This window comes from Ranitomeya variabilis, chromosome 1, assembly GCF_051348905.1.
Source record: "Ranitomeya variabilis isolate aRanVar5 chromosome 1, aRanVar5.hap1, whole genome shotgun sequence".
Classification (NCBI taxonomy): Eukaryota; Metazoa; Chordata; class Amphibia; order Anura; family Dendrobatidae; genus Ranitomeya; species Ranitomeya variabilis.
In genome coordinates, this window is record NC_135232.1 from 770,264,172 (window position 1) to 770,291,938 (window position 27,767).

The window sequence follows — 27,767 nt, forward strand, 5'->3', positions numbered from 1 at the left end:
TTTCCCTTACAATTTTATATCTCTTGAAAAGACCCGCTGTGGTGCTAGTTGTCCGTCAATGGCCACTCTAAGCTGAATGTGCCTGCCCTCGTCAGATCGCAAACGCTAAGCAGCTTGAGGCTGGGCAAGTACCGGCATGGGAGACTGGCTGGGAATCCCCGGTACAGTTGACTTGCTATTTTGTTTTTCTCAAAGCTTTCCCTTACGATTGTTTTCATCTTGAAAAGACTAGCAGATTCAAAAACAATCGGTCAATGGCCACACTAAGCTGAATGTGCCTGCCCTCTTCAGATCGCAAATGCTAAGCAGCTTGAGGCTAGGCAAGTACCAGCATGGGAGACTGGCTGGGAATCCCTGGTACCGTTGACTTGGTTTTTTCGTTTTGATCCAAGCTTTCCCTGACGATTGTATTCCTCTTGAAAAGAGCCGCACTGGTGTGAACAATCTGTCATTGGCCACACTAAGCTGAATGTGCCAGCTCTGGTCAGATCGCAAATGCTAAGCAGCTTGAGGCTGGGCAAGTTTCTTTTTTTTTTTTGGGGGGGGGGGTTTATCAAAGCTTTCCCTTACAATTTTATATCTCTTGAAAAGACCCGCTGTGGTGCTAGTTGTCCGTCCATGGCCACTCTAAGCTGAATGTGCCTGCCCTCGTCAGATCGCAAACGCTAAGCAGCTTGAGGCTGGGCAAGTACTGGCATGGGAGACTGGCTGGGAATCCCCGGTACCGTTGACTTGCTATTTTGTTTTTCTCAAAGCTTTCCCTTACGATTGTTTTCATCTTGAAAAGACTAGCAGACGCGAAAGCAATCAGTCAATGGCCACACTAAGCTGAATGTGCCTGCCCTTGTCAGATCGCAAATGCTAAGCAGCTTGAGGCTAGGCAAGTACCAGCATGGGAGACTGGCTGGGAATCCCTGGTACCGTTGACTTGGTTTTTTCGTTTTGATCCAAGCTTTCCCTGACGATTGTATTCCTCTTGAAAAGAGCCGCACTGGTGTGAACAATCTGTCATTGGCCACTCTAAGCTGAATGTGCCAGCTCTGGTCAGATCGCAAATGCTAAGCGGCTTGAGGCTGGGCAAGTTTCTTTTTTTTTTCTTGGGGGGGGGGTTTATCAAAGCTTTCCCTTACAATTTTATATCTCTTGAAAAGACCCGCTGTGGTGCTAGTTGTCCGTCAATGGCCACTCTAAGCTGAATGTGCCTGCCCTCGTCAGATCGCAAACGCTAAGCAGCTTGAGGCTGGGCAAGTACTGGCATGGGAGACTGGCTGGGAATCCCCGGTACCGTTGACTTGCTATTTTGTTTTTCTCAAAGCTTTCCCTTACGATTGTTTTCATCTTGAAAAGACTAGCAGACGCGAAAGCAATCGGTCAATGGCCACACTAAGCTGAATGTGCCTGCCCTCGTCAGATCGCAAATGCTATGCAGCTTGAGGCTAGGCAAGTACCAGCATGGGAGACTGGCTGGGAATCCCTGGTACCGTTGACTTGGTTTATTCGTTTTGATCCAAGCTTTCCCTGACAATTGTATTCCTCTTGAAAAGAGCCGCACTGGTGTGAACAATCTGTCATTGGCCACTCTAAGCTGAATGTGCCAGCTCTGGTCAGATCGCAAATGCTAAGCAGCTTGAGGCTGGGCAAGTTTCTTTTTTTTTTTTTGGGGGGGGGGGTTTATCAAAGCTTTCCCTTACAATTTTATATCTCTTGAAAAGACCCGCTGTGGTGCTAGTTGTCCGTCAATGGCCACTCTAAGCTGAATGTGCCTGCCCTCGTCAGATCGCAAACGCTAAGCAGCTTGAGGCTGGGTAAGAACCGGCATGGGAGACTGGCTGGGAATCCCTGGTACCGTTGACTTGCTATTTTGTTTTTCTCAAAGCTTTCCCTTACGATTGTTTTCATCTTGAAAAGACTAGCAGACGCGAAAGCAATCGGTCAATGGCCACACTAAGCTGAATGTGCCTGCCCTCGTCAGATCGCAAATGCTAAGCAGCTTGAGGCTAGGCAAGTACCAGCGTGGGAGACTGGCTGGGAATCCCTGGTTCGGTTGACTTGGTTTTTTCATTTTGATCCAAGCTTTCCCTGACGATTGTATTCCTCTTGAAAAGAGCCACACTGGTGTGAACAATCTGTCATTGGCCACTCTAAGCTGAATGTGCCAGCTCTGGTCAGATCGCAAATGCTAAGCATCTTGAGGCTGGGCAAGTTTCTTTTTTTTTTTTTTTTTGGGGGGGGGTTTATCAAAGCTTTCCCTTACAATTTTATATCTCTTGAAAAGACCCGCTGTGGTGCTAGTTGTCTGTCAATGGCCACTCTAAGCTGAATGTGCCTGCCCTCATCAAATCGCAAACGCTAAGCAGCTTGAGGCTGGGCAAGTACCGGCATGGGAGACTGGCTGGGAATCCCCGGTACCGTTGACTTGCTGTTTTGTTTTTCTCAAAGCTTTCCCTTACGATTGTTTTCATCTTGAAAAGACTAGCAGACGCGAAAGCAGTCGGTCAATGGCCACACTAAGCTGAATGTGCCTGCCCTCGTCAGATCGCAAATGCTAAGCAGCTTGAGGCTAGGCAAGTACCAGGATGGGAGACTGGCTGGGAATCCCTGGTACCGTTGACTTGTTTTTTTCGTTTTGATCCAAGCTTTCCCTGACGATTGTATTCCTCTTGAAAAGAGCCGCACTGGTGTGAACAATCTGTCATTGGCCACTCTAAGCTGAATGTGCCAGCTCTGGTCAGATCGCACAATGCTAAGCAGCTTGAGGCTGGGCAAGTTTCTTTTTTTTTTGGGGGGGGGGGGGGTTTATCAAAGCTTTCCCTTACAATTTTATATCTCTTGAAAAGACCCGCTGTGGTGCTAGTTGTCCGTCAATGGCCACTCTAAGCTGAATGTGCCTGCCCTCGTCAGATCGCAAACGCTAAGCAGCTTGAGGCTGGGCAAGTACCGGCATGGGAGACTGGCTGGGAATCCCCGGTACCGTTGACATGCTATTTTGCTTTTTTTAAAGCTTTCCCTTACGATTGTTTTCATCTTGAAAAGACTAGCAGACGCGAAAGCAATCGGTCAATGGCCACACTAAGCTGAATGTGCCTGCCCTCGTCAGATCGCAAATGCTAAGCAGCTTGAGGCTAGGCAAGTACCAGCATGGGAGACTGGCTTGGAATCCCTGGTACCGTTGACTTGGTTTTTTCGTTTTGATCCAAGCTTTCCCTGACGATTGTATTCCTCTTGAAAAGAGCCGCACTGGTGTGAACAATCTGTCATTGGCCACTCTAAGCTGAATGTGCCAGCTCTGGTCAGATCGCAAATGCTAAGCAGCTTGAGGCTGGGCAAGTTTCTTTTTTTTTTTTTTTTTTTTTTTTGGGGGGGGGGGTTTATCAAAGCTTTCCCTTACAATTTTATATCTCTTGAAAAGACCCGCTGTGGTGCTAGTTGTCTGTCAATGGCCACTCTAAGCTGAATGTGCCTGCCCTTCTCGAATCGCAAAGGCTAAGCAGCTTGAGGCTGGGCAAGTACCGGCATGGGAGACTGGCTGGGAATCCCCGGTACCGTTGACTTGCTATTTTGTTTTTCTCAAAGCTTTCCCTTACGATTGTTTTCATCTTGAAAAGACTAGCAGACGCGAAAGCAGTTGGTCAATGGCCACACTAAGCTGAATGTTCCTGCTCTCGTCAAATCGCAAACGCTAAGCAGCTTGAGGCTGGGCAAGCACTGGCATGGGAGACTGGCTGGGAATCCCCGGTACCGTTGACTTGCTATTTTGTTTTTCTCAAAGCTTTCCCTTACGATTGTTTTCATCTTGAAAAGACTAGCAGACGCGAAAGCAATTGGTCAATGGCCACACTAAGCTGAATGTGCCTGCCCTCTTCAGATCGCAAATGCTAAGCAGCTTGAGGCTAGGTAAGTACCAGCATGGGAGACTGTCTGGGAATCCCTGGTACCGTTGACTTGGTTTTTTCGTTTTGATCCAAGCTTTCCCTGACGATTGTATTCCTCTTGAAAAGAGCCGCACTGGTGTGAACAATCTGTCATTGGCCACTCTAAGCTGAATGTGCCAGCTCTGGTCAGATCGCAAATGCTAAGCAGCTTGAGGCTGGGCAAGTTTCTTTTTTTTTTTGGGGGGGGGGTTATCAAAGCTTTCCCTTACAATTTTATATCTCTTGAAAAGACCCGCTGTGGTGCTAGTTGTCCGTCAATGGCCACTCTAAGCTGAATGTGCCTTCCCTCGTCAGATCGCAAATGCTAAGCAGCTTGAGGCTGGGCAAGTACCGGCATGGGAGACTGGTTGGGAATCCCCGGTATCGTTGACTTGATATTTTGTTTTTCTCTAAGCTTTCCCTTACGATTGTTTTCATCTTGAAAAGACTAGCGGACGCGAAAGCAATCGGTCAATGGCCACACTAAGCTGAATGTGCCTGCCCTCGTCAGATCGCAAATGCTAAGCAGCATAAGGCTAGGCAAGTACCAGCATGGGAGACTGGCTGGGATTCCCTGGTACCGTTGACTTGGTTTTTTCGTTTTGATCCAAGCTTTCCCTGATGATTGTATTCCTCTTGAAAAGAGCCGCACTGGTGTGAACAATCTGTCATTGGCCACTCTAAGCTGAATGTGCCAGCTCTGGTCAGATCGCAAATGCTAAGCAGCTTGAGGCTGGGCAAGTTTCTTTTTTTTTTTGGGGGGGGGAGTTTATCAAAGCTTTCCCTTACAATTTTATATCTCTTGAAAAGACCCGCTGTGGTGCCAGTTGTCCGTCAATGGCCACTCTATGCTGAATGTGCCTGCCCTCATCAGATCGCAAACGCTAAGCAGCTTGAGGCTGGGCAAGTACCGGCATGGGAGACTGGCTGGGAATCCCCGGTACCGTTGACTTGCTATTTTGTTTTTCTCAAAGCTTTCCCTTACGATTGTTTTCATCTTGAAAAGACTAGCAGACGCGAAAGCAATTGGTCAATGGCCACACTAAGCTGAATGTGCCTGCCCTCGTCAGATCGCAAATGCTAAGCAGCTTGAGGCTAGGCGAGTACCAGCATGGGAGACTGGCTGGGAATCCCTGGTACCGTTGACTTGGTTTTTTCGTTTTGATCCAAGCTTTCCCTGACGATTGTATTCCTCTTGAAAAGAGCCGCACTGGTGTGAACAATCTGTCATTGGCCACTCTAAGCTGAATGTGCCAGCTCTGGTCAGATCGCAAATGCTAAGCAGCTTGAGGCTGGGCAAGTTTCTTTTTTTTTTTTTTTTTGGGGGGGGGGGTTTATCAAAGCTTTCCCTTACAATTTTATATCTCTTGAAAAGACCCGCTGTGGTGCTAGTTGTCCGTCAATGGCCACTCTAAGCTGAATGTGCCTGCCCTTGTCAGATTGCAAACGCTAAGCAGCTTGAGGCTGGGCAAGTACCGGCATGGGAGACTGGCTGGGAATCCCCGGTACCGTTGACTTGCTATTTTGTTTTTCTCAAAGCTTTCCCTTACGATTGTTTTCATCTTGAAAAGACTAGCAGACGCGAAAGCAATCGGTCAATGGCCACACTAAGCTGAATGTGCCTGCCCTCGTCAGATCGCGAATGCTAAGCAGCTTGAGGCTAGGCAAGTACCAGCATGGGAGACTGGCTGGGAATCCCTGGTACCGTTGACTTGGTTTTTTCGTTTTGATCCAAGCTTTCCCTGACGATTGTATTCCTCTTGAAAAGAGCCGCACTGGTGTGAACAATCTGTCATTGGCCACTCTAAGCTGAATGTGCCAGCTCTGGTCAGATCGCAAATGCTAAGCAGCTTGACGCTGGGCAAGATTCTTTTTTTTTTTTTGGGTGGGGGGTTTATCAAAGCTTTCCCTTACAATTTTATATCTCTTGAAAAGACCCGCTGTGGTGCTAGTTGTCCGTCAATGGCCACTCTAAGCTGAATGTGCCTGCCCTCGTCAGATCGCAAATACTAAGCAGCTTGAGGCTGGGCAAGTACCGGCATGGGAGACTGGTTGGGAATCCCCGGTACCGTTGACTTGCTATTTTGTTTTTCTCTAAGCTTTCCCTTACGATTGTTTTCATCTTGAAAAGACTAGCAGACGCGAAAGCAATCGGTCAATGGCCACACTAAGCTGAATGTGCCTGCCCTTGTCAGATCGCAAATGCTAAGCAGCTTAAGGCTAGGCAAGTACCAGCATGGGAGACTGGCTTGGATTCCCTGGTACCGTTGACTTAGTTTTTTCGTTTTGATCCAAGCTTTCCCTGATGATTGTATTCCTCTTGAAAAGAGCTGCACTGGTGTGAACAATCTGTCATTGGCCACTCTAAGCTGAATGTGCCAGCTCTGGTCAGATCGCAAATGCTAAGCAGCTTGAGGCTGGGCAAGTACCGGCATGGGAGACTGGCTGGGAATCCCTGGTACCGTTGACTTGGTTTTTTCGTTTTGATCCAAGCTTTCCCTGACGATTGTATTCCTCTTGAAAAGAGCCGCACTGGTGTGAACAATCTGTCATTGGCCACTCTAAGCTGAATGTGCCAGCTCTGGTCAGATCGCAAATGCTATGCAGCTTAAGGCTGGGCAAGTTTTTTTTTTTTTTTGGGGGGGGGGGGGTTATCAAAGCTTTCCCTTACAATTTTATATCTCTTGAAAAGACCCGCTGTGGTGCTAGTTGTCCGTCAATGGCCACTGTAAGCTGAATGTGCCCGCCCTCGTCAGATCGCAAACGCTAAGCAGCTTGAGGCTGGGCAAGTACCGGCATGGGAGACTGGCTGGGAATCCCCGGTACCGTTGACTTCCTATTTTGTTTTTCTCTAAGCTTTCCCTTACGATTGTTTTCATCTTGAAAAGACTAGCAGACGCGAAAGCAATCGGTCAATGGCCACACTAAGCTGAATGTGCCTGCCCTCGTCAGATCGCAAATGCTAAGCAGCTTGAGGCTAGGCAAGTACCAGCATGGGAGACTGGCTGGGAATCCCTGGTACCGTTGACTTAGTTTTTTCGTTTTGATCCAAGCTTTCCCTGACGATTGTATTCCTCTTGAAAAGAGCCGCACTGGTGTGAACAATCTGTCATTGGCCACTCTAAGCTGAATGTGCCAGCTCTGGTCAGATCGCAAATGCTAAGCAGCCTGAGGCTGGGCAAGTTTCTTTTTTTTTTTGGGGGGGGGGGGGTTATCAAAGCTTTCCCTTACAATTTTATATCTCTTGAAAGGACCCGCTGTGGTGCTAGCTGTCCGTCAATGGCCACTCTAAGCTGAATGTGCCTGCCCTCGTCAGATCGCAAACGCTAAGCAGCTTGAGGCTGGGCAAGTACCGGCATGGGAGACTGGCTGGGAATCCCCAGTACAGTTGACTTGCTGTTTTGTTTTTCTCAAAGCTTTCCCTGACGATTGTTTTCATCTTGAAAAGACTAGCAGACGCGAAAGCAATCGTTCAATGGCCACACTAAGCTGAATGTGCCTGCCCTCGTCAGATCGCAAATGCTAAGCAGCTTGAGGCTAGGCAAGTACCAGCATGGGAGACTGGCTGGGAATCCCTGGTACCGTTGACTTGGTTTTTTCGTTTTGATCCAAGCTTTCCCTGACGATTGTATTCCTCTTGAAAAGAGCCACACTGGTGTGAACAATCTGTCATTGGCCACTCTAAGCTGAATGTGCCAGCTCTGGTCAGATCGCAAATGCTAAGCAGCTTGAGGCTGGGCAAGTACCGGCATGGGAGACTGGCTGGGAATCCCCGGTACCGTTGACTTGCTATTTTGTTTTTCTCAAAGCTTTCCCTTACGATTGTTTTCATCTTGAAAAGACTAGCAGACGCGAAAGCAATCGGTCAATGGCCACACTAAGCTGAATGTGCCTGCCCTCGTCAGATCGCAAATGCTAAGCAGCTTGAGGCTGGGCAAGTTTATTTTTTTTTTGGGGGGGGGGGTTATCAAAGCTTTCCCTTACAATTGTATATCTCTTGAAAAGACCCGCTGTGGTGCTAGCTGTCCGTCAATGGCCACTCTAAGCTGAATGTGCCTGCCCTCGTCAGATCGCAAACGCTAAGCAGCTTGAGGCTGGGCAAGTACCGGCATGGGACACTGGTTGGGAATCCCCGGTACAGTTGACATGCTATTTTGTTTTTCTCAAAGCTTTCCCTTACGATTGTTTTCATCTTGAAAAGACTAGCAGATGCAAAAGCAATCGGTCAATGGCCACACTAAGCTGAATGTGCCTGCCCTCTTCAGATCGCAAATGCTAAGCAGCTTGAGGCTAGGCAAGTACCAGCATGGGAGACTGGCTGGGAATCCCTGGTACCGATGACTTAGTTTTTTCGTTTTGATCCAAGCTTTCCCTGACGAATGTATTCCTCTTGAAAAGAGCCGCACTGGTGTGAACAATCTGTCATTGGCCACTCTAAGCTGAATGTGCCAGCTCTGGTCAGATCGCAAATGCTAAGCAGCCTGAGGCTGGGCAAGTTTCTTTTTTTTTTTTGGGGGGGGGTTATCAAAGCTTTCCCTTACAATTTTATATCTCTTGAAAGGACCCGCTGTGGTGCTAGCTGTCCGTCAATGGCCACTCTAAGCTGAATGTGCCTGCCCTCGTCAGATCGCAAACGCTAAGCAGCTTGAGGCTGGGCAAGTACCGGCATGGGAGACTGGCTGGGAATCCCCAGTACAGTTGACTTGCTGTTTTGTTTTTCTCAAAGCTTTCCCTTACGATTGTTTTCATCTTGAAAAGACTAGCAGATGCGAAAGCAATCGGTCAATGGCCACACTAAGCTGAATGTGCCTGCCCTCGTCAGATCGCAAATGCTAAGCAGCTTGAGGCTAGGCAAGTACCAGCATGGGAGACTGGCTGGGAATCCCTGGTACCGTTGACTTGGTTTTTTCGTTTTGATCCAAGCTTTCCCTGACGATTGTATTCCTCTTGAAAAGAGCCGCACTGGTGTGAACAATCTGTCATTGGCCACTCTAAGCTGAATGTGCCAGCTCTGGTCAGATCGCAAATGCTAAGCAGCTTGAGGCTAGGCAAGTTTCTTTTTTTTTGGGGGGGGGGGTTTATCAAAGCTTTCCCTTACAATTTTATATCTCTTGAAAAGACCCGCTGTGGTGCTAGTTGTCCGTCAATGGCCACTCTAAGCTGAATGTGCCTGCCCTCGTCAGATCGCAAACGCTAAGCAGCTTGAGGCTGGGCAAGTACCTGCATGGGAGACTGGCTGGGAATCCCCGGTACAGTTGACTTGCTATTTTGTTTTTCTCAAAGCTTTCCCTTACGATTGTTTTCATCTTGAAAAGACTAGCAGATGCAAAAGCAATCGGTCAATGGCCACACTAAGCTGAATGTGCCTGCCCTCGTCAGATCGCAAATGCTAAGCAGCTTGAGTCTAGGCAAGTACCAGCATGGGAGACTGGCTGGGAATCCCTGGTACCGTTGACTTGGTTTTTTCGTTTTGATCCAAGCTTTCCCTGACGATTGTATTCCTCTTGAAAAGAGCCGCACTGGTGTGAACAATCTGTCATTGGCCACTCTAAGCTGAATGTTCCAGCTCTGGTCAGATCGCAAATGCTAAGCAGCTTGAGGCTGGGCAAGTTTCTTTTTTTTTGGCGGGGGGGGGGTTTATCAAAGCTTTCCCTTACAATTTTATATCTCTTGAAAAGACCCGCTGTGGTGCTAGTTGTCCGTCAATGGCCACTCTAAGCTGAATGTGCCTTCCCTCGTCAGATCGCAAGCGCTAAGCGGCTTGAGGCTGGGCAAGTACCGGCATGGGAGACTGGCTGGGAATCCCCGATACCGTTGACTTGCTATTTTGTTTTTCTCAAAGCTTTCCCTTACGATTGTTTTCATCTTGAAAAGACTAGCAGACGCGAAAGCAATTGGTCAATGGCCACACTAAGCTGAATGTGCCTTCCCTCGTCAGATTGCAAATGCTAAGCAGCTTGAGACTAGGCAAGTACCAGCATGGGAGACTGGCTGGGAATCCCTGGTACCGTTGACTTGGTTTTTTCGTTTTGATCCAAGCTTTCCCTGACGATTGTATTCCTCTTGAAAAGAGCCGCACTGGTGTGAACAATCTGTCATTGGCCACTCTAAGCTGAATGTGCCAGCTCTGGTCAGATCGCAAATGCTAAGCAGCTTGAGGCTGGGCAAGTTTCTTTTTTTTTTTTTGGGGGGGGGGTTTATCAAAGCTTTCCCTTTCAATTTTATATCTCTTGAAAAGACCCGCTGTGGTGCTAGTTGTCCTTCAATGGCCACTCTAAGCTGAATGTGCCTGCCCTCGTCAGATCGCAAACGCTAAGCAGCTTGAGGCTGGGCAAGTACCAGCATGGGAGACTGGCTGGGAATCCCCGGTACCGTTGACTTGCTATTTTGTTTTTCTCAAAGCTTTCCCTTACGATTGTTTTCATCTTGAAAAGACTAGCAGACGCGAAAGCAATTGGTAATGGCCACACTAAGCTGAATGTGCCAGCTCTGGTCAGATCGCAAATGCTAAGCAGCTTGAGGCTAGACAAGTACCAGCATGGGAGACTGGCTGGGAATCCCTGGTATCGTTGACTTGGTTTTTTCGTTTTTCTCAAAGCTTTCCCTTACGATTGTTTTTATCTTGAAAAGACTAGCAGACGCGAAAGCAATCGGTCAATGGCCACACTAAGCTGAATGTGCCTGCCCTCGTCAGATTGCAAATGCTAAGCAGCTTGAGGCTGGGCAAGTTTCTTTTTTTTTTGGGGGGGGGGTTATCAAAGCTTTCCCTTACAATTTTATATCTCTTGAAAAGACCCGCTGTGGTGCTAGTTGTCCGTCAATGGCCACTCTAAGCTGAATGTGCCTGCCCTCGTCAGATCGCAAACGCTAAGCAGCTTGAGGCTGGGCAAGTACCGGCATGGGAGACTGGCTGGGAATCCCCGGTACAGTTGACTTGCTATTTTGTTTTTCTCAAAGCTTTCCCTTACGATTGTTTTCATCTTGAAAAGACTAGCAGATTCAAAAACAATCGGTCAATGGCCACACTAAGCTGAATGTGCCTGCCCTCTTCAGATCGCAAATGCTAAGCAGCTTGAGGCTAGGCAAGTACCAGCATGGGAGACTGGCTGGGAATCCCTGGTACCGTTGACTTGGTTTTTTCGTTTTGATCCAAGCTTTCCCTGACGATTGTATTCCTCTTGAAAAGAGCCGCACTGGTGTGAACAATCTGTCATTGGCCACACTAAGCTGAATGTGCCAGCTCTGGTCAGATCGCAAATGCTAAGCAGCTTGAGGCTGGGCAAGTTTCTTTTTTTTTTTTGGGGGGGGGGGGTTTATCAAAGCTTTCCCTTACAATTTTATATCTCTTGAAAAGACCCGCTGTGGTGCTAGTTGTCCGTCAATGGCCACTCTAAGCTGAATGTGCCTGCCCTCGTCAGATCGCAAACGCTAAACAGCTTGAGGCTGGGCAAGTAACGGCATGGGAGACTGGCTGGGAATTCCCGGTACAGTTGACTTGCTATTTTGTTTTTCTCAAAGCTTTCCCTTACGATTGTTTTCATCTTGAAAAGACTAGCAGATGCGAAAGCAATCGGTCAATGGCCACACTAAGCTGAATGTGCCTGCCCTCGTCAGATTGCAAATGCTAAGCAGCTTGAGGCTAGGCAAGTACCAGCATGGGAGACTGGCTGGGAATCCCTGGTACCGTTGACTTGGTTTTTTCGTTTTGATCCAAGCTTTCCCTGACGATTGTATTCCTCTTGAAAAGAGCCGCACTGGTGTGAACAATCTGTCATTGGCCACTCTAAGCTGAATGTGCCAGCTCTGGTCAGATCGCAAATGCTAAGCAGCTTGAGGCTGGGCAAGTTTCTTTTTTTTTTTTGGGGGGGGGGGTTTATCAAAGCTTTCCCTTACAATTTTATATCTCTTGAAAAGACCCGCTGTGGTGCTAGTTGTCCGTCAATGGCCACTCTAAGCTGAATGTGCCTGCCCTCGTCAGATCGCAAACGCTAAGCAGCTTGAGGCTGGGCAAGTACCGGCATGGGAGACTGGCTGGGAATCCGCGGTACAGTTGACTTGCTATTTTGTTTTTCTCAAAGCTTTCCCTTACGATTGTTTTCATCTTGAAAAGACTAGCAGATGCGAAAGCAATCGGTCAATGGCCACACTAAGCTGAATGTGCCTGCCTTCGTCAGATCGCAAATGCTAAGCAGCTTGAGGCTAGGCAAGTACCAGCATGGGAGACTGGCTGGGAATCCCTGGTACCGTTGACTTGGTTTTTTCGTTTTGATCCAAGCTTTCCCTGACGATTGTATTCCTCTTGAAAAGAGCCGCACTGGTGTGAACAATCTGTCATTGGCCACTCTAAGCTGAATGTGCCAGCTCTGGTCAGATCGCAAATGCTAAGCAGCTTGAGGCTGGGCAAATTTCTTTTTTTTTTTTGGGGGGGGGGTTTATCAAAGCTTTCCCTTACAATTTTATATCTCTTGAAAAGACCCGCTGTGGTGCTAGTTGTCCGTCAATGGCCACTCTAAGCTAAATGTGCCTGCCCTCGTCAGATCGCAAACGCTAAGCAGCTTGAGGCTGGGCAAGTACCAGCATGGGAGACTGGCTGGGAATCCCCGGTACCGTTGACTTGCTATTTTGTTTTTCTCAAAGCTTTCCCTTACGATTGTTTTCATCTTGAAAAGACTAGCAGACGCGAAAGCAATTGGTCAATGGCCACACTAAGCTGAATGTGCCTGCCCTCGTCAGATTGCAAATGCTAAGCAGCTTGAGGCTAGACAAGTACCAGCATGGGAGACTGGCTGGGAATCCCTGGTATCGTTGACTTGGTTTTTTCGTTTTGATCCAAGCTTTCCCTGACGATTGTATTCCTCTTGAAAAGAGCCGCACTGGTGTGAACAATCTGTCATTGGCCACTCTAAGCTGAATGGGCCAGCTCTGGTCAGATTGCAAATGCTAAGCAGCTTGAGGCTGGGCAAGTTTCTTTTTTTTTTTTTTTGGGGGGGGGTTTATCAAAGCTTTCCCTTACAATTTTATATCTCTTGAAAAGACCCGCTGTGGTGCTAGTTGTCTGTCAATGGCCACTCTAAGCTGAATGTGCCTGCCCTTATCAGATCGCAAACGCTAAGCAGCTTGAGGCTGGGCAAGTACCGGCATGGGAGACTGGCTGGGAATCCCCGGTACCGTTGACTTGCTATATTGATTTTCTCAAAGCTTTCCCTTACGATTGTTTTCATCTTGAAAAGACTAGCAGACGCAAAAGCAATCGGTCAATGGCCACACTAAGCTGAATGTGCCTGCCCTCGTCAGATCGCAAATGCTAAGCAGCTTGAGGCTAGGCAAGTACCAGCATGGGAGACTGGCTGGGAATCCCTGGTACCGTTGACTTGGTTTTTTCGTTTTGATCCAAGCTTTCCCTGACGATTGTATTCCTCTTGAAAAGAGCCGCACTGGTGTGAGCAATCTGTCATTGGCCACTCTAAGCTGAATGTGCCAGCTCTGGTCAGATCGCAAATGCTAAGCAGCTTGAGGCTGGGCAAGTTTCTATTTTTTTTTTTTTTTTTGGCGGGGGGGGGGGTTTATCAAAGCTTTCCCTTACAATTTTATATCTCTTGAAAAGACCCGCTGTGGTGCTAGCTGTCCGTCAATGGCCACTCTAAGCTGAATGTGCCTGCCCTCGTCAGATTGCAAACGCTAAGCAGCTTGAGGCTGGGCAAGTACCGGCATGGGAGACTGGCTGGGAATCCCCGGTACCGTTGACTCGCTGTTATGTTTTTCTCAAAGCTTTCCCTGACGATTGTTTTCATCTTGAAAAGACTAGCAGACGCGAAAGCAATCGGTCAATTGCCACACTAAGCTGAATGTGCCTGCCCTCGTCAGATCGCAATTGCTAAGTAGCTTGAGTCTAGGCAAGTACCAGCATGGGAGACTGGCTGGGAATCCCTGGTACCGTTGACTTGGTTTTTTCGTTTTGATCCAAGCTTTCCCTGACGATTGTATTCCTCTTGAAAAGAGCCGCACTGTTGTAAACAATCTGTCATTGGCCACTCTAAGCTGAATGTGCCAGCTCTGGTCAGATCGCAAATGCTGAGCAGCTTGAGGCTGGGCAAGTTTCTTTTTTTTTGGGGGGGGGGGGGTTTATCAAAGCTTTCCCTTACAATTTTATATCTCTTGAAAAGACCCGCTGTGGTGCTAGTTGTCCGTCAATGGCCACTCTAAGCTGAATGTGCCTGCCCTCGTCAGATCGCAAACGCTAAGCAGCTTGAGGCTGGGCAAGTACCGGCATGGGAGACTGGCTGGGAATCCCCGGTACCGTTGACTTGCTATTTTGTTTTTCTCAAAGCTTTCCCTTACGATTGTTTTCATCTTGAAAAGACTAGCAGACGCGAAAGCAACTGGTCAATGTCCACACTAAGCTGAATGTGCCTGCCCTCGTCAGATCGCAAATGCTAAGCAGCTTGAGGCTAGGCAAGTACCAGCATGGGAGACTGGCTGGGAATCCCTGGTACCGTTGACTTGGTTTTTTCGTTTTGATCCAATCTTTCCCTGACGATTGTATTCCTCTTGAAAAGAGCCGCACTGGTGTGAGCAATCTGTCATTGGCCACTCTAAGCTGAATGTGCCAGCTCTGGTCAGATCGCAAATGCTAAGCAGCTTGAGGCTGGGCAAGTTTCTTTTTTTTTTTTTTTTGGGGGGGGGTTTATCAAAGCTTTCCCTTACAATTTTATATCTCTTGAAAAGACCCGCTGTGGTGCTAGTTGTCCGTCAATGGCCACTCTAAGCTGAATGTGCCTGCCCTCGTCAGATCGCAAATGCTAAACAGCTTGAGGTTGGGCAAGTACCGGCATGGGAGACTGGTTGGGAATCCCCGGTACCGTTGACTTGCTATTTTGTTTTTCTCTAAGCTTTCCCTTACGATTGTTTTCATCTTGAAAAGACTAGCAGACGCGAAAGCAATCGGTCAATGGCCACACTAAGCTGAATGTGCCAGCCCTCGTCAGATCGCAAATGCTAAGCAGCTTAAGGCTAGGCAAGTACCAGCATGGGAGACTGGCTGGGAATCCCTGGTACTGTTGACTTGGTTTTTTCGTTTTGATCCAAGCTTTCCCTGACGATTGTATTCCTCTTGAAAAGAGCCGCACTGGTGTGAACAACTTGTCATTGGCCACTCTAAGCTGAATGTGCCAGCTCTGGTCAGATCGCAAATGCTAAGCAGCTTGAGGCTGGGCAAGTTTCTTTTTTTTTTTTTTTGTGGGGGGGGGGGGTTATCAAAGCTTTCCCTTACAATTTTATATCTCTTGAAAAGACCCGCTGTGGTGCTAGTTGTCAGTCAATGGCCACTCTAAGCTGAATGTGCCTGCCCTCGTCAAATCGCAAACGCTAAGCAGCTTGAGGCTAGGCAAGTACCGGCATGGGAGACTGGCTGGGAATCCCCGGTACCGTTGACTTGCTATTTTGTTTTTCTCAAAGCTTTCCCTTACGATTGTTTTCATCTTGAAAAGACTAGCAGACGCAAAAGCAATTGGTCAATGGCCACACTAAGCTGAATGTGCCTGCCCTCGTCAGATCGCAAATGCTAAGCAGCTTGAGGCTAGGCAAGTACCAGCATGGGAGACTGGCTGGGAATCCCTGGTACCGTTGACTTAGTTTTTTCGTTTTGATCCAAGCTTTCCCTGACGATTGTATTCCTCTTGAAAAGAGCCGCACTGGTGTGAACAATCTGTCATTGGCCACTCTAAGCTGAATGTGCCAGCTCTGGTCAGATCGCAAATGCTAAGCAGCTTGAGGCTGGGCAAATTTCTTTTTTTTTTTTGGGGGGGGGGGGTTTATCAAAGCTTTCCCTTACAATTTTAAATCTCTTGAAAAGACCCGCTGTGGTGCTAGTTGTCCGTCAATGGCCACTCTAAGCTGAATGTGCCTGCCCTCGTCAGATCGCAAACGCTAAGCAGCTTGAGGCTGGGCAAGTACCAGCATGGGAGACTGGCTGGGAATCCCTGGTACCGTTGACTTGGTTTTTTCGTTTTGATCCAAGCTTTCCCTGACGATTGTATTCCTCTTGAAAAGAGCCGCACTGGTGTGAACAATCTGTCAATGGTCACTCTAAGCTGAATGTGCCAGCTCTGGTCAGATCGCAAATGCTAAGCAGCTTGAGGCTGGGCAAGTTTCTTTCTTTTTTTTTTGGGGGGGGGGTTTATCAAAGCTTTCCCTTACAATTTTATATCTCTTGAAAAGACCCGCTGTGGTGCTAGTTGTCCGTCCATGGCCACTCTAAGCTGAATGTGCCTGCCCTTGTCAGATCGCAAACGCTAAGCAGCTTGAGGCTGGGCAAGTACTGGCATGGGAGACTGGCTGGGAATCCCCGGTACCGTTGACTTGCTATTTTGTTTTTCTCAAAGCTTTCCCTTACGATTGTTTTCATCTTGAAAAGACTAGCAGACGCGAAAGCAATCAGTCAATGGCCACACTAAGCTGAATGTGCCTGCCCTTGTCAGATCGCAAATGCTAAGCAGCTTGAGGCTAGGCAAGTACCAGCATGGGAGACTGGCTGGGAATCCCTGGTACCGTTGACTTGGTTTTTTCCGCTTTCCCTGACGATTGTATTCCTCTTGAAAAGAGCCGCACTGGTGTGAACAATCTGTCATTGGCCACTCTAAGCTGAATGTGCCAGCTCTGGTCAGATCGCAAATGCTAAGCAGCTTGAGGCTGGGCAAGTTTCTTTTTTTTTTCTTGGGGGGGGGGTTTATCAAAGCTTTCCCTTACAATTTTATATCTCTTGAAAAGACCCGCTGTGGTGCCAGTTGTCCGTCAATGGCCACTCTAAGCTGAATGTGCCTGCCCTCGTCAGATCGCAAACGCTAAGCAGCTTGAGGCTGGGCAAGTACTGGCATGGGAGACTGGCTGGGAATCCCCGGTACCGTTGACTTGCTATTTTGTTTTTCTCAAAGCTTTCCCTTACGATTGTTTTCATCTTGAAAAGACTAGCAGACGCGAAAGCAATCGGTCAATGGCCACACTAAGCTGAATGTGCCTGCCCTCGTCAGATCGCAAATGCTATGCAGCTTGAGGCTAGGCAAGTACCAGCATGGGAGACTGGCTGGGAATCCCTGGTACCGTTGACTTGGTTTATTTGTTTTGATCCAAGCTTTCCCTGACAATTGTATTCCTCTTGAAAAGAGCCGCACTGGTGTGAACAATCTGTCATTGGCCACTCTAAGCTGAATGTGCCAGCTCTGGTCAGATCGCAAATGCTAAGCAGCTTGAGGCTGGGCAAGTTTCTTTTTTTTTTTTTGGGGGGGGGGGTTTATCAAAGCTTTCCCTTACAATTTTATATCTCTTGAAAAGACCCGCTGTGGTGCTAGTTGTCCGTCAATGGCCACTCTAAGCTGAATGTGCCTGCCCTCGTCAGATCGCAAACGCTAAGCAGCTTGAGGCTGGGTAAGAACCGGCATGGGAGACTGGCTGGGAATCCCTGGTACCGTTGACTTGCTATTTTGTTTTTCTCAAAGCTTTCCCTTACGATTGTTTTCATCTTGAAAAGACTAGCAGACGCGAAAGCAATCGGTCAATGGCCACACTAAGCTGAATGTGCCTGCCCTCGTCAGATCGCAAATGCTAAGCAGCTTGAGGCTAGGCAAGTACCAGCGTGGGAGACTGGCTGGGAATCCCTGGTTCGGTTGACTTGGTTTTTTCATTTTGATCCAAGCTTTCCCTGACGATTGTATTCCTCTTGAAAAGAGCCACACTGGTGTGAACAATCTGTCATTGGCCACTCTAAGCTGAATGTGCCAGCTCTGGTCAGATCGCAAATGCTAAGCATCTTGAGGCTGGGCAAGTTTCTTTTTTTTTTTTTTTTTTGGGGGGGGGTTTATCAAAGCTTTCCCTTACAATTTTATATCTCTTGAAAAGACCCGCTGTGGTGCTAGTTGTCCGTCAATGGCCACTCTAAGCTGAATGTGCCTGCCCTCATCAAATCGCAAACGCTAAGCAGCTTGAGGCTGGGCAAGTACCGGCATGGGAGACTGGCTGGGAATCCCCGGTACCGTTGACTTGCTATTTTGTTTTTCTCAAAGCTTTCCCTTACGATTGTTTTCATCTTGAAAAGACTAGCAGACGCGAAAGCAGTCGGTCAATGGCCACACTAAGCTGAATGTGCCTGCCCTCGTCAGATCGCAAATGCTAAGCAGCTTGAGGCTAGGCAAGTACCAGGATGGGAGACTGGCTGGGAATCCCTGGTACCGTTGACTTGTTTTTTTCGTTTTGATCCAAGCTTTCCCTGACGATTGTATTCCTCTTGAAAAGAGCCGCACTGGTGTGAACAATCTGTCATTGGCCACTCTAAGCTGAATGTGCCAGCTCTGGTCAGATCGCACAATGCTAAGCAGCTTGAGGCTGGGCAAGTTTCTTTTTTTTTTGGGGGGGGGGGGGGGTTTATCAAAGCTTTCCCTTACAATTTTATATCTCTTGAAAAGACCCGCTGTGGTGCTAGTTGTCCGTCAATGGCCACTCTAAGCTGAATGTGCCTGCCCTCGTCAGATCGCAAACGCTAAGCAGCTTGAGGCTGGGCAAGTACCGGCATGGGAGACTGGCTGGGAATCCCCGGTACCGTTGACATGCTATTTTGCTTTTTTTAAAGCTTTCCCTTACGATTGTTTTCATCTTGAAAAGACTAGCAGACGCGAAAGCAATCGGTCAATGGCCACACTAAGCTGAATGTGCCTGCCCTCGTCAGATCGCAAATGCTAAGCAGCTTGAGGCTAGGCAAGTACCAGCATGGGAGACTGGCTTGGAATCCCTGGTACCGTTGACTTGGTTTTTTCGTTTTGATCCAAGCTTTCCCTGACGATTGTATTCCTCTTGAAAAGAGCCGCACTGGTGTGAACAATCTGTCATTGGCCACTCTAAGCTGAATGTGCCAGCTCTGGTCAGATCGCAAATGCTAAGCAGCTTGAGGCTGGGCAAGTTTCTTTTTTTTTTGGGGGGGGGGAGTTTATCAAAGCTTTCCCTTACAATTTTATATCTCTTGAAAAGACCCGCTGTGGTGCCAGTTGTCCGTCAATGGCCACTCTATGCTGAATGTGCCTGCCCTCATCAGATCGCAAACGCTAAGCAGCTTGAGGCTGGGCAAGTACTGGCATGGGAGACTGGCTGGGAATCCCCGGTACCGTTGACTTGCTATTTTGTTTTTCTCAAAGCTTTCCCTTACGATTGTTTTCATCTTGAAAAGACTAGCAGACGCGAAAGCAATTGGTCAATGGCCACACTAAGCTGAATGTGCCTGCCCTCGTCAGATCGCAAATGCTAAGCAGCTTGAGGCTAGGCGAGTACCAGCATGGGAGACTGGCTGGGAATCCCTGGTACCGTTGACTTGGTTTTTTCGTTTTGATCCAAGCTTTCCCTGACGATTGTATTCCTCTTGAAAAGAGCCGCACTGGTGTGAACAATCTGTCATTGGCCACTCTAAGCTGAATGTGCCAGCTCTGGTCAGATCGCAAATGCTAAGCAGCTTGAGGCTGGGCAAGTTTCTTTTTTTTTTTTTTTTTGGGGGGGGGGGGTTTATCAAAGCTTTCCCTTACAATTTTATATCTCTTGAAAAGATCCGCTGTGGTGCTAGTTGTCCGTCAATGGCCACTCTAAGCTGAATGTGCCTGCCCTTGTCAGATTGCAAACGCTAAGCAGCTTGAGGCTGGGCAAGTACCGGCATGGGAGACTGGCTGGGAATCCCCGGTACCGTTGACTTGCTATTTTGTTTTTCTCAAAGCTTTCCCTTACGATTGTTTTCATCTTGAAAAGACTAGCAGACGCGAAAGCAATCGGTCAATGGCCACACTAAGCTGAATGTGCCTGCCCTCGTCAGATCGCGAATGCTAAGCAGCTTGAGGCTAGGCAAGTACCAGCATGGGAGACTGGCTGGGAATCCCTGGTACCGTTGACTTGGTTTTTTCGTTTTGATCCAAGCTTTCCCTGACGATTGTATTCCTCTTGAAAAGAGCCGCACTGGTGTGAACAATCTGTCATTGGCCACTCTAAGCTGAATGTGCCAGCTCTGGTCAGATCGCAAATGCTAAGCAGCTTGACGCTGGGCAAGATTCTTTTTTTTTTTTTGGGTGGGGGGTTTATCAAAGCTTTCCCTTACAATTTTATATCTCTTGAAAAGACCCGCTGTGGTGCTAGTTGTCCGTCAATGGCCACTCTAAGCTGAATGTGCCTGCCCTCGTCAGATCGCAAATGCTAAGCAGCTTGAGGCTGGGCAAGTACCGGCATGGGAGACTGGTTGGGAATCCCCGGTACCGTTGACTTGCTATTTTGTTTTTCTCTAAGCTTTCCCTTACGATTGTTTTCATCTTGAAAAGACTAGCAGACGCGAAAGCAATCGGTCAATGGCCACACTAAGCTGAATGTGCCTGCCCTCGTCAGATTGCAAATGCTAAGCAGCTTGAGGCTAGGCAAGTACCAGCATGGGAGACTGGCTGGGAATCCCTGGTACCGTTGACTTGGTTTTTTCGTTTTGATCCAAGCTTTCCCTGACGATTGTATTCCTCTTGAAAAGAGCCGCACTGGTGTGAACAATCTGTCATTGGCCACTCTAAGCTGAATGTGCCAGCTCTGGTCAGATCGCAAATGCTAAGCAGCTTGAGGCTGGGCAACTTTCTTTTTTTTTTTTTTTGGGGGGGGTTTATCAAAGCTTTCCCTTACAATTTTATATCTCTTGAAAAGACCCGCTGTGGTGCTAGTTGTCCGTCAATGGCCACTCTAAGCTGAATGTGCCTGTCCTCGTCAAATCGCAAATGCTAAGCAGCTTGAGGCTGGGCAAGTACTGGCATGGGAGACTGGCTTGGAATCCCCGGTACCGTTGACTTGCTATTTTGTTTTTCTCAAAGCTTTCCCTTACGATTGTTTTCATCTTGAAAAGACTAGCAGACGCGAAAGCAATTGGTCAATGGCCACACTAAGCTGAATGTGCCTGCCCTCGTCAGATCGCAAATGCTAAGCAGCTTGAGGCTAGGCAAGTACCAGCATGGGAGACTGGCTGGGAATCCCTGGTACCGTTGACTTGGTTTTTTCGTTTTGATCCAAGCTTTCCCTGACGATTGTATTCCTCTTGAAAAGAGCCGCACTGGTGTGAACAATCTGTCATTGGCCACTCTAAGCTGAATGTGCCAGCTCTGATCAGATTGCAAATGCTAAGCAGCTTGAGGCTGGGCAAGTTTCTTTTTTTTTGGGGGGGGGTTTTATCAAAGCTTTCCCTTACAATTTTAAATCTCTTGAAAAGACCCGCTGTGGTGCTAGTTGTCCGTCAATGGCCACTCTAAGCTGAATGTGCCTGCCCTCGTCAGATCGCAAACGCTAAGCAGCTTGAGGCTGGGCAAGCACCAGCATGGGAGACTGGCTGGGAATCCCTGGTACCGTTGACTTGGTTTTTTCGTTTTGATCCAAGCTTTCCCTGACGATTGTATTCCTCTTGAAAAGAGCCGCACTGGTGTGAACAATCTGTCAATGGCCACTCTAAGCTGAATGTGCCAGCTCTGGTCAGATCGCAAATGCTAAGCAGCTTGAGGCTGGGCAAGTTTCTTTTTTTCTTTTGGGGGGGGGGTTTATCAAAGCTTTCCCTTACAATTTTATATCTCTTGAAAAGACCCGCTGTGGTGCTAGTTGTCCGTCAATGGCCACTCTAAGCTGAATGTGCCTGCCCTCGTCAGATCGCAAACGCTAAGCAGCTTGAGGCTGGGCAAGTACCGGCATGGGAGACTGGCTGGGAATCCCCGGTACCGTTGACTTGCTATTTTGTTTTTCTCAAAGCTTTCCCTTACGATTGTTTTCATCTTGAAAAGACTAGCAGACGCGAAAGCAATCGGTCAATGGCCACACTAAGTTGAATGTGCCTGCCCTCGTCAGATCGCAAATGCTAAGCAGCTTGAGGCTAGGCAAGTACCAGCGTGGGAGACTGGCTGGGAATCCCTGGTACCGTTGACTTGGTTTTTTCGTTTTGATCCAAGCTTTCCCTGACGATTGTATTCCTCTTGAAAAGAGCCGCACTGGTGTGAACAATCTGTCATTGGCCACTCTAAGCTGAATGTGCCAGCTCTGGTCAGATCGCAAATGCTAAGCAGCTTGAGGCTGGGCAAGTTTCTTTTTTTTTTTTTTTTGGGGGGGGGTTTATCAAAGCTTTCCCTTACAATTTTATATCTCTTGAAAAGACCCGCTGTGGTGCTAGTTGTCCGTCAATGGCCACTCTAAGCTGAATGTGCCTTCCCTCGTCAGATCGCAAACGCTAAGCAGCTTGAGGCTGGGCAAGTACCGGCATGGGAGACTGGCTGGGAATCCCCGATACCGTTGACTTGCTATTTTGCTTTTCTCAAAGCTTTCCCTTACGATTGTTTTCATCTTGAAAAGACTAGCAGACGCGAAAGCAATCGGTCAATGGCCACACTAAGCTGAATGTGCCTGCCCTTGTCAGATCGCAAATGCTAAGCAGCTTGAGGCTAGGCAAGTACAAGCATGGGAGACTGGCTGGGAATCCCTGGTACCGTTGACTTGGTTTTTTCGTTTTGATCCAAGCTTTCCCTGACGATTGTATTCCTCTTGAAAAGAGCCGCACTGGTGTGAACAATCTGTCATTGGCCACTCGAAGCTGAATGTGCCAGCTCTGGTCAGATCGCAAATGCTAAGCAGCTTGAGGCTGGGCAACTTTCTTTTTTTTTTTTTTGGGGGGGGGGTTTATCAAAGCTTTCCCTTACAATTTTATATCTCTTGAAAAGACCCGCTGTGGTGCTAGTTGTCCGTCAATGGCCACTCTAAGCTGAATGTGCCTGTCCTCGTCAAATTGCAAATGCTAAACAGCTTGAGGCTTGGCAAGTACCGGCATGGGAGACTGGCTTGGAATCCCCGGTACCGTTGACTTGCTATTTTGTTTTTCTCAAAGCTTTCCCTTACGATTGTTTTCATCTTGAAAAGACTAGCAGACGCAAAAGCAATTGGTCAATGGCCACACTAAGCTGAATGTGCCTGCCCTCGTCAGATCGCAAATGCTAAGCAGCTTGAGGCTAGGCAAGTACCAGCATGGGAGACTGGCTGGGAATCCCTGGTACCGTTGACTTAGTTTTTTCGTTTTGATCCAAGCTTTCCCTGACGATTGTATTCCTCTTGAAAAGAGCCGCACTGGTGTGAACAATCTGTCATTGGCCACTCTAAGCTGAATGTGCCAGCTCTGGTCAGATCGCAAATGCTAAGCAGCTTGAGGCTGGGCAAGTTTCTTTTTTTTTTGGGGGGGGTTTTATCAAAGCTTTCCCTTACAATTTTAAATCTCTTGAAAAGACCCGCTGTGGTGCTAGTTGTCCGTCAATGGCCACTCTAAGCTGAATGTGCCTGCCCTCGTCAGATCGCAAACGCTAAGCAGCTTGAGGCTGGGCAAGTACCAGCATGGGAGACTGGCTGGGAATCCCTGGTACCGTTGACTTGTTTTTTTCGTTTTGATCCAAGCTTTCCCTGACGATTGTATTCCTCTTGAAAAGAGCCGCACTGGTGTGAACAATCTGTCAATGGCCACTCTAAGCTGAATGTGCCAGCTCTGGTCAGATCGCAAATGCTAAGCAGCTTGAGGCTGGGCAAGTTTCTTTTTTTTTTTGGGGGGGGGGGTTTTATCAAAGCTTTCCCTTACAATTTTATATCTCTTGAAAAGACCCGCTGTGGTGCTAGTTGTCCGTCAATGGCCACTCTAAGCTGAATGTGCCTGCCCTCGTCAGATCGCAAACGCTAAGCAGCTTGAGGCTGGGCAAGTACCGGCATGGGAGACTGGCTGGGAATCCCCGGTACCATTGACTTGCTATTTTGTTTTTCTCAAAGCTTTCCCTTACGATTGTTTTCATCTTGAAAAGACGAGCAGACGCGAAAGCAATCAGTCAATGGCCACACTAAGCTGAATGTGCCTGCCCTCGTCAGATCGCAAATGCTAAGCAGCTTGAGGCTAGGCAAGTACCAGCTTGGGAGACTGGCTGGGAATCCCTGGTACCGTTGACTTGGTTTTTTCGTTTTGATCCAAGCTTTCCCTGACGATTGTATTCCTCTTGAAAAGAGCCGCAGTGGTGTGAACAATTTGTCATTGGCCACTCTAAGCTGAATGTGCCAGCTCTGGTCAGATCGCAAATGCTAAGCAGCTTGAGGCTGGGCAAGTTTCTTTTTTTTTTTTGGGGGGGGGGGTTTATCAAAGCTTTCCCTTACAATTTTATATCTCTTGAAAAGACCCGCTGTGGTGCTAGTTGTCCGTCAATGGCCACTCTAAGCTGAATGTGCCTGCCCTCGTCAGATCGCAAATGCTAAGCAGCTTGAGGTTGGGCAAGTACCGGCATGGGAGACTGGCTGGGAATCCCCGGTACCGTTGACTTGCTATTTTTTTTTTTCTCAAACCTTTCCCTTACGATTGTTTTCATCTTGAAAAGACTAGCAGACGCGAAAGCAATCGGTCAATGGCCACACTAAGCTGAATGTGCCTGCCCTCGTCAGATCGCAAATGCTAAGCAGCTTGAGGCTAGGCAAGTACCAGCATGGGAGACTGGCTGGGAATCCCTGGTACCGTTGACTTGGTTTTTTCGTTTTGATCCAAGCTTTCCCTGACGATTGTATTCCTCTTGAAAAGAGCCGCACTGGTTTGAACAATCTGTCATTGGCCACTCTAAGCTGAATGTGCCAGCTCTGGTCAGATCGCAAATGCTAAGCAGCTTGAGGCTGGGCAAGTTTCTTTTTTTTTTTTGGGGGGGGGTTTATCAAAGCTTTCCCTTACAATTTTATATCTCTTGAAAAGACCCGCTGTGGTGCTAGTTGTCCGTCAATGGCCACTCTAAGCTAAATGTGCCTGCCCTCGTCAGATCGCAAACGCTAAGCAGCTTGAGGCTGGGCAAGTACCGGCATGGGAGACTGGCTGGGAATCCCCGGTACCGTTGACTTGCTATTTTGTTTTTCTCAAAGCTTTCCCTTACGATTGTTTTCATCTTGAAAAGACTAGCAGACGCGAAAGCAATCGGTCAATGGCCACACTAAGCTGAATGTGCCTGCCCTCGTCAGATCGCAAATGCTAAGCAGCTTGAGGCTGGGCAAGTACCAGCGTGGGAGACTGGCTGGGAATCCCTGGTACCGTTGACTTGGTTTTTTCGTTTTGATCCAAGCTTTCCCTGACGATTGTATTCCTCTTGAAAAGAGCCGCACTGGTGTGAACAATCTGTCTTTGGCCACTCTAAGCTGAATGTGCCAGCTCTGGTCAGATCGCAAATGCTAAGCAGCTTGAGGCTGGGCAAGTTTCTTTTTTTTTTTTTTTTTGGGGGGGGGTTTATCAAAGCTTTCCCTTACAATTTTATATCTCTTGAAAAGACCCGCTGTGGTGCTAGTTGTCCGTCAATGGCCACTCTAAGCTGAATGTGCCTTCCCTCGTCAGATCGCAAACGCTAAGCAGCTTGAGGCTGGGCAAGTACCGGCATGGGAGACTGGCTGGGAATCCCCGATACCGTTGACTTGCTATTTTGCTTTTCTCAAAGCTTTCCCTTACGATTGTTTTCATCTTGAAAAGACTAGCAGACGCGAAAGCAATCGGTCAATGGCCACACTAAGCTGAATGTGCCTGCCCTCGTCAGATCGCAAATGCTAAGCAGCTTGAGGCTAGGCAAGTACAAGCATGGGAGACTGGCTGGGAATCCCTGGTACCGTTGACTTGGTTTTTTCGTTTTGATCCAAGCTTTCCCTGACGATTGTATTCCTCTTGAAAAGAGCCGCACTGGTGTGAACAATCTGTCATTGGCCACTCGAAGCTGAATGTGCCAGCTCTGGTCAGATCGCAAATGCTAAGCAGCTTGAGGCTGGGCAACTTTCTTTTTTTTTTTTTTGGGGGGGGGGTTTATCAAAGCTTTCCCTTACAATTTTATATCTCTTGAAAAGACCCGCTGTGGTGCTAGTTGTCCGTCAATGGCCACTCTAAGCTGAATGTGCCTGTCCTCGTCAAATTGCAAATGCTAAACAGCTTGAGGCTTGGCAAGTACCGGCATGGTAGACTGGCTTGGAATCCCCGGTACCGTTGACTTGCTATTTTGTTTTTCTCAAAGCTTTCCCTTACGATTGTTTTCATCTTGAAAAGACTAGCAGACGCGAAAGCAATTGGTCAATGGCCACACTAAGCTGAATGTGCCTGCCCTCGTCAGATCGCAAATGCTAAGCAGCTTGAGGCTAGGCAAGTACCAGCATGGGAGACTGGCTGGGAATCCCTGGTACCGTTGACTTAGTTTTTTCGTTTTGATCCAAGCTTTCCCTGACGATTGTATTCCTCTTGAAAAGAGCCGCACTGGTGTGAACAATCTGTCATTGGCCACTCTAAGCTGAATGTGCCAGCTCTGGTCAGATTGCAAATGCTAAGCAGCTTGAGGCTGGGCAAGTTTCTTTTTTTTTTGGGGGGGGTTTTATCAAAGCTTTCACTTACAATTTTAAATCTCTTGAAAAGACCCGCTGTGGTGCTAGTTGTCCGTCAATGGCCACTCTAAGCTGAATGTGCCTGCCCTCGTCAGATCGCAAACGCTAAGCAGCTTGAGGCTGGGCAAGTACCAGCATGGGAGACTGGCTGGGAATCCCTGGTACCGTTGACTTGGTTTTTTCGTTTTGATCCAAGCTTTCCCTGACGATTGTATTCCTCTTGAAAAGAGCCGCACTGGTGTGAACAATCTGTCAATGGCCACTCTAAGCTGAATGTGCCAGCTCTGGTCAGATCGCAAATGCTAAGCAGCTTGAGGCTGGGCAAGTTTCTTTTTTTTTTTTGGGGGGGGGGTTTTATCAAAGCTTTCCCTTACAATTTTATATCTCTTGAAAAGACCCGCTGTGGTGCTAGTTGTCCGTCAATGGCCACTCTAAGCTGAATGTGCCTGCCCTCGTCAGATCGCAAACGCTAAGCAGCTTGAGGCTGGGCAAGTACCGGCATGGGAGACTGGCTGGGAATCCCCGGTACCATTGACTTGCTATTTTGTTTTTCTCAAAGCTTTCCCTTACGATTGTTTTCATCTTGAAAAGACGAGCAGACGCGAAAGCAATCAGTCAATGGCCACACTAAGCTGAATGTGCCTGCCCTCGTCAGATCGCAAATGCTAAGCAGCTTGAGGCTAGGCAAGTACCAGCTTGGGAGACTGGCTGGGAATCCCTGGTACCGTTGACTTGGTTTTTTCGTTTTGATCCAAGCTTTCCCTGACGATTGTATTCCTCTTGAAAAGAGCCGCAGTGGTGTGAACAATTTGTCATTGGCCACTCTAAGCTGAATGTGCCAGCTCTGGTCAGATCGCAAATGCTAAGCAGCTTGAGGCTGGGCAAGTTTCTTTTTTTTTTTTGGGGGGGGGGTTTATCAAAGCTTTCCCTTACAATTTTATATCTCTTGAAAAGACCCGCTGTGGTGCTAGTTGTCCGTCAATGGCCACTCTAAGCTGAATGTGCCTGCCCTCGTCAGATCGCAAATGCTAAGCAGCTTGAGGTTGGGCAAGTACCGGCATGGGAGACTGGCTGGGAATCCCCGGTACCGTTGACTTGCTATTTTTTTTTTTCTCAAAGCTTTCCCTTACGATTGTTTTCATCTTGAAAAGACTAGCAGACGCGAAAGCAATCGGTCAATGGCCACACTAAGCTGAATGTGCCTGCCCTCGTCAGATCGCAAATGCTAAGCAGCTTGAGGCTAGGCAAGTACCAGCATGGGAGACTGGCTGGGAATCCCTGGTACCGTTGACTTGGTTTTTTCGTTTTGATCCAAGCTTTCCCTGACGATTGTATTCCTCTTGAAAAGAGCCGCACTGGTTTGAACAATCTGTCATTGGCCACTCTAAGCTGAATGTGCCAGCTCTGGTCAGATCGCAAATGCTAAGC

General features: G+C 48.1%; 51 pseudogenes; all 51 read left to right on the forward strand.

Annotated features, from left to right (window-relative positions):
* Positions 1–250: 250 nt before the first annotated feature.
* LOC143798472 (5S ribosomal RNA) lies at positions 251–369 on the forward strand (annotated as a pseudogene).
* Positions 370–810: 441 nt separating this feature from the next.
* Positions 811–929, forward strand: LOC143800377 (5S ribosomal RNA; annotated as a pseudogene).
* A 245-nt stretch (positions 930–1,174) lies between these two features.
* LOC143798747 (5S ribosomal RNA) lies at positions 1,175–1,293 on the forward strand (annotated as a pseudogene).
* A 77-nt stretch (positions 1,294–1,370) lies between these two features.
* Positions 1,371–1,489, forward strand: LOC143800591 (5S ribosomal RNA; annotated as a pseudogene).
* Positions 1,490–2,494: 1,005 nt separating this feature from the next.
* Positions 2,495–2,613, forward strand: LOC143794627 (5S ribosomal RNA; annotated as a pseudogene).
* A 247-nt stretch (positions 2,614–2,860) lies between these two features.
* Positions 2,861–2,979, forward strand: LOC143800508 (5S ribosomal RNA; annotated as a pseudogene).
* Positions 2,980–3,056: 77 nt separating this feature from the next.
* Positions 3,057–3,175, forward strand: LOC143798733 (5S ribosomal RNA; annotated as a pseudogene).
* Positions 3,176–3,824: 649 nt separating this feature from the next.
* On the forward strand, positions 3,825–3,943 carry LOC143801351 (5S ribosomal RNA; annotated as a pseudogene).
* An 801-nt stretch (positions 3,944–4,744) lies between these two features.
* LOC143800760 (5S ribosomal RNA) lies at positions 4,745–4,863 on the forward strand (annotated as a pseudogene).
* A 77-nt stretch (positions 4,864–4,940) lies between these two features.
* Positions 4,941–5,059, forward strand: LOC143798446 (5S ribosomal RNA; annotated as a pseudogene).
* Positions 5,060–5,505: 446 nt separating this feature from the next.
* On the forward strand, positions 5,506–5,624 carry LOC143798496 (5S ribosomal RNA; annotated as a pseudogene).
* Positions 5,625–5,869: 245 nt separating this feature from the next.
* Positions 5,870–5,988, forward strand: LOC143800560 (5S ribosomal RNA; annotated as a pseudogene).
* An 834-nt stretch (positions 5,989–6,822) lies between these two features.
* Positions 6,823–6,941, forward strand: LOC143797755 (5S ribosomal RNA; annotated as a pseudogene).
* Positions 6,942–7,382: 441 nt separating this feature from the next.
* LOC143798574 (5S ribosomal RNA) lies at positions 7,383–7,501 on the forward strand (annotated as a pseudogene).
* Positions 7,502–8,692: 1,191 nt separating this feature from the next.
* On the forward strand, positions 8,693–8,811 carry LOC143797767 (5S ribosomal RNA; annotated as a pseudogene).
* Positions 8,812–9,249: 438 nt separating this feature from the next.
* Positions 9,250–9,368, forward strand: LOC143800334 (5S ribosomal RNA; annotated as a pseudogene).
* Positions 9,369–10,923: 1,555 nt separating this feature from the next.
* Positions 10,924–11,042, forward strand: LOC143798473 (5S ribosomal RNA; annotated as a pseudogene).
* A 442-nt stretch (positions 11,043–11,484) lies between these two features.
* LOC143798860 (5S ribosomal RNA) lies at positions 11,485–11,603 on the forward strand (annotated as a pseudogene).
* A 441-nt stretch (positions 11,604–12,044) lies between these two features.
* On the forward strand, positions 12,045–12,163 carry LOC143798687 (5S ribosomal RNA; annotated as a pseudogene).
* A 1,001-nt stretch (positions 12,164–13,164) lies between these two features.
* Positions 13,165–13,283, forward strand: LOC143797779 (5S ribosomal RNA; annotated as a pseudogene).
* Positions 13,284–14,097: 814 nt separating this feature from the next.
* LOC143799030 (5S ribosomal RNA) lies at positions 14,098–14,216 on the forward strand (annotated as a pseudogene).
* Positions 14,217–14,293: 77 nt separating this feature from the next.
* On the forward strand, positions 14,294–14,412 carry LOC143800432 (5S ribosomal RNA; annotated as a pseudogene).
* Positions 14,413–14,855: 443 nt separating this feature from the next.
* LOC143798773 (5S ribosomal RNA) lies at positions 14,856–14,974 on the forward strand (annotated as a pseudogene).
* Positions 14,975–15,420: 446 nt separating this feature from the next.
* On the forward strand, positions 15,421–15,539 carry LOC143797791 (5S ribosomal RNA; annotated as a pseudogene).
* A 246-nt stretch (positions 15,540–15,785) lies between these two features.
* On the forward strand, positions 15,786–15,904 carry LOC143798545 (5S ribosomal RNA; annotated as a pseudogene).
* Positions 15,905–16,346: 442 nt separating this feature from the next.
* On the forward strand, positions 16,347–16,465 carry LOC143800378 (5S ribosomal RNA; annotated as a pseudogene).
* Positions 16,466–16,699: 234 nt separating this feature from the next.
* Positions 16,700–16,818, forward strand: LOC143798748 (5S ribosomal RNA; annotated as a pseudogene).
* A 77-nt stretch (positions 16,819–16,895) lies between these two features.
* LOC143800592 (5S ribosomal RNA) lies at positions 16,896–17,014 on the forward strand (annotated as a pseudogene).
* Positions 17,015–18,020: 1,006 nt separating this feature from the next.
* On the forward strand, positions 18,021–18,139 carry LOC143795805 (5S ribosomal RNA; annotated as a pseudogene).
* A 248-nt stretch (positions 18,140–18,387) lies between these two features.
* LOC143800509 (5S ribosomal RNA) lies at positions 18,388–18,506 on the forward strand (annotated as a pseudogene).
* Positions 18,507–18,583: 77 nt separating this feature from the next.
* Positions 18,584–18,702, forward strand: LOC143798734 (5S ribosomal RNA; annotated as a pseudogene).
* Positions 18,703–18,946: 244 nt separating this feature from the next.
* On the forward strand, positions 18,947–19,065 carry LOC143800571 (5S ribosomal RNA; annotated as a pseudogene).
* A 77-nt stretch (positions 19,066–19,142) lies between these two features.
* LOC143798448 (5S ribosomal RNA) lies at positions 19,143–19,261 on the forward strand (annotated as a pseudogene).
* Positions 19,262–19,708: 447 nt separating this feature from the next.
* Positions 19,709–19,827, forward strand: LOC143798497 (5S ribosomal RNA; annotated as a pseudogene).
* Positions 19,828–20,072: 245 nt separating this feature from the next.
* Positions 20,073–20,191, forward strand: LOC143800589 (5S ribosomal RNA; annotated as a pseudogene).
* Positions 20,192–20,268: 77 nt separating this feature from the next.
* On the forward strand, positions 20,269–20,387 carry LOC143798862 (5S ribosomal RNA; annotated as a pseudogene).
* A 441-nt stretch (positions 20,388–20,828) lies between these two features.
* LOC143797802 (5S ribosomal RNA) lies at positions 20,829–20,947 on the forward strand (annotated as a pseudogene).
* A 604-nt stretch (positions 20,948–21,551) lies between these two features.
* Positions 21,552–21,670, forward strand: LOC143799032 (5S ribosomal RNA; annotated as a pseudogene).
* A 77-nt stretch (positions 21,671–21,747) lies between these two features.
* On the forward strand, positions 21,748–21,866 carry LOC143798529 (5S ribosomal RNA; annotated as a pseudogene).
* A 1,004-nt stretch (positions 21,867–22,870) lies between these two features.
* On the forward strand, positions 22,871–22,989 carry LOC143797815 (5S ribosomal RNA; annotated as a pseudogene).
* A 241-nt stretch (positions 22,990–23,230) lies between these two features.
* On the forward strand, positions 23,231–23,349 carry LOC143798546 (5S ribosomal RNA; annotated as a pseudogene).
* Positions 23,350–23,594: 245 nt separating this feature from the next.
* LOC143800341 (5S ribosomal RNA) lies at positions 23,595–23,713 on the forward strand (annotated as a pseudogene).
* Positions 23,714–23,790: 77 nt separating this feature from the next.
* Positions 23,791–23,909, forward strand: LOC143798468 (5S ribosomal RNA; annotated as a pseudogene).
* A 442-nt stretch (positions 23,910–24,351) lies between these two features.
* Positions 24,352–24,470, forward strand: LOC143797827 (5S ribosomal RNA; annotated as a pseudogene).
* Positions 24,471–24,909: 439 nt separating this feature from the next.
* Positions 24,910–25,028, forward strand: LOC143797989 (5S ribosomal RNA; annotated as a pseudogene).
* Positions 25,029–25,472: 444 nt separating this feature from the next.
* Positions 25,473–25,591, forward strand: LOC143798787 (5S ribosomal RNA; annotated as a pseudogene).
* Positions 25,592–26,033: 442 nt separating this feature from the next.
* Positions 26,034–26,152, forward strand: LOC143797839 (5S ribosomal RNA; annotated as a pseudogene).
* Positions 26,153–26,393: 241 nt separating this feature from the next.
* On the forward strand, positions 26,394–26,512 carry LOC143798547 (5S ribosomal RNA; annotated as a pseudogene).
* Positions 26,513–26,757: 245 nt separating this feature from the next.
* On the forward strand, positions 26,758–26,876 carry LOC143800342 (5S ribosomal RNA; annotated as a pseudogene).
* Positions 26,877–26,953: 77 nt separating this feature from the next.
* Positions 26,954–27,072, forward strand: LOC143798469 (5S ribosomal RNA; annotated as a pseudogene).
* Positions 27,073–27,513: 441 nt separating this feature from the next.
* On the forward strand, positions 27,514–27,632 carry LOC143797850 (5S ribosomal RNA; annotated as a pseudogene).
* The last annotated feature ends 135 nt before the right edge of the window (positions 27,633–27,767 follow it).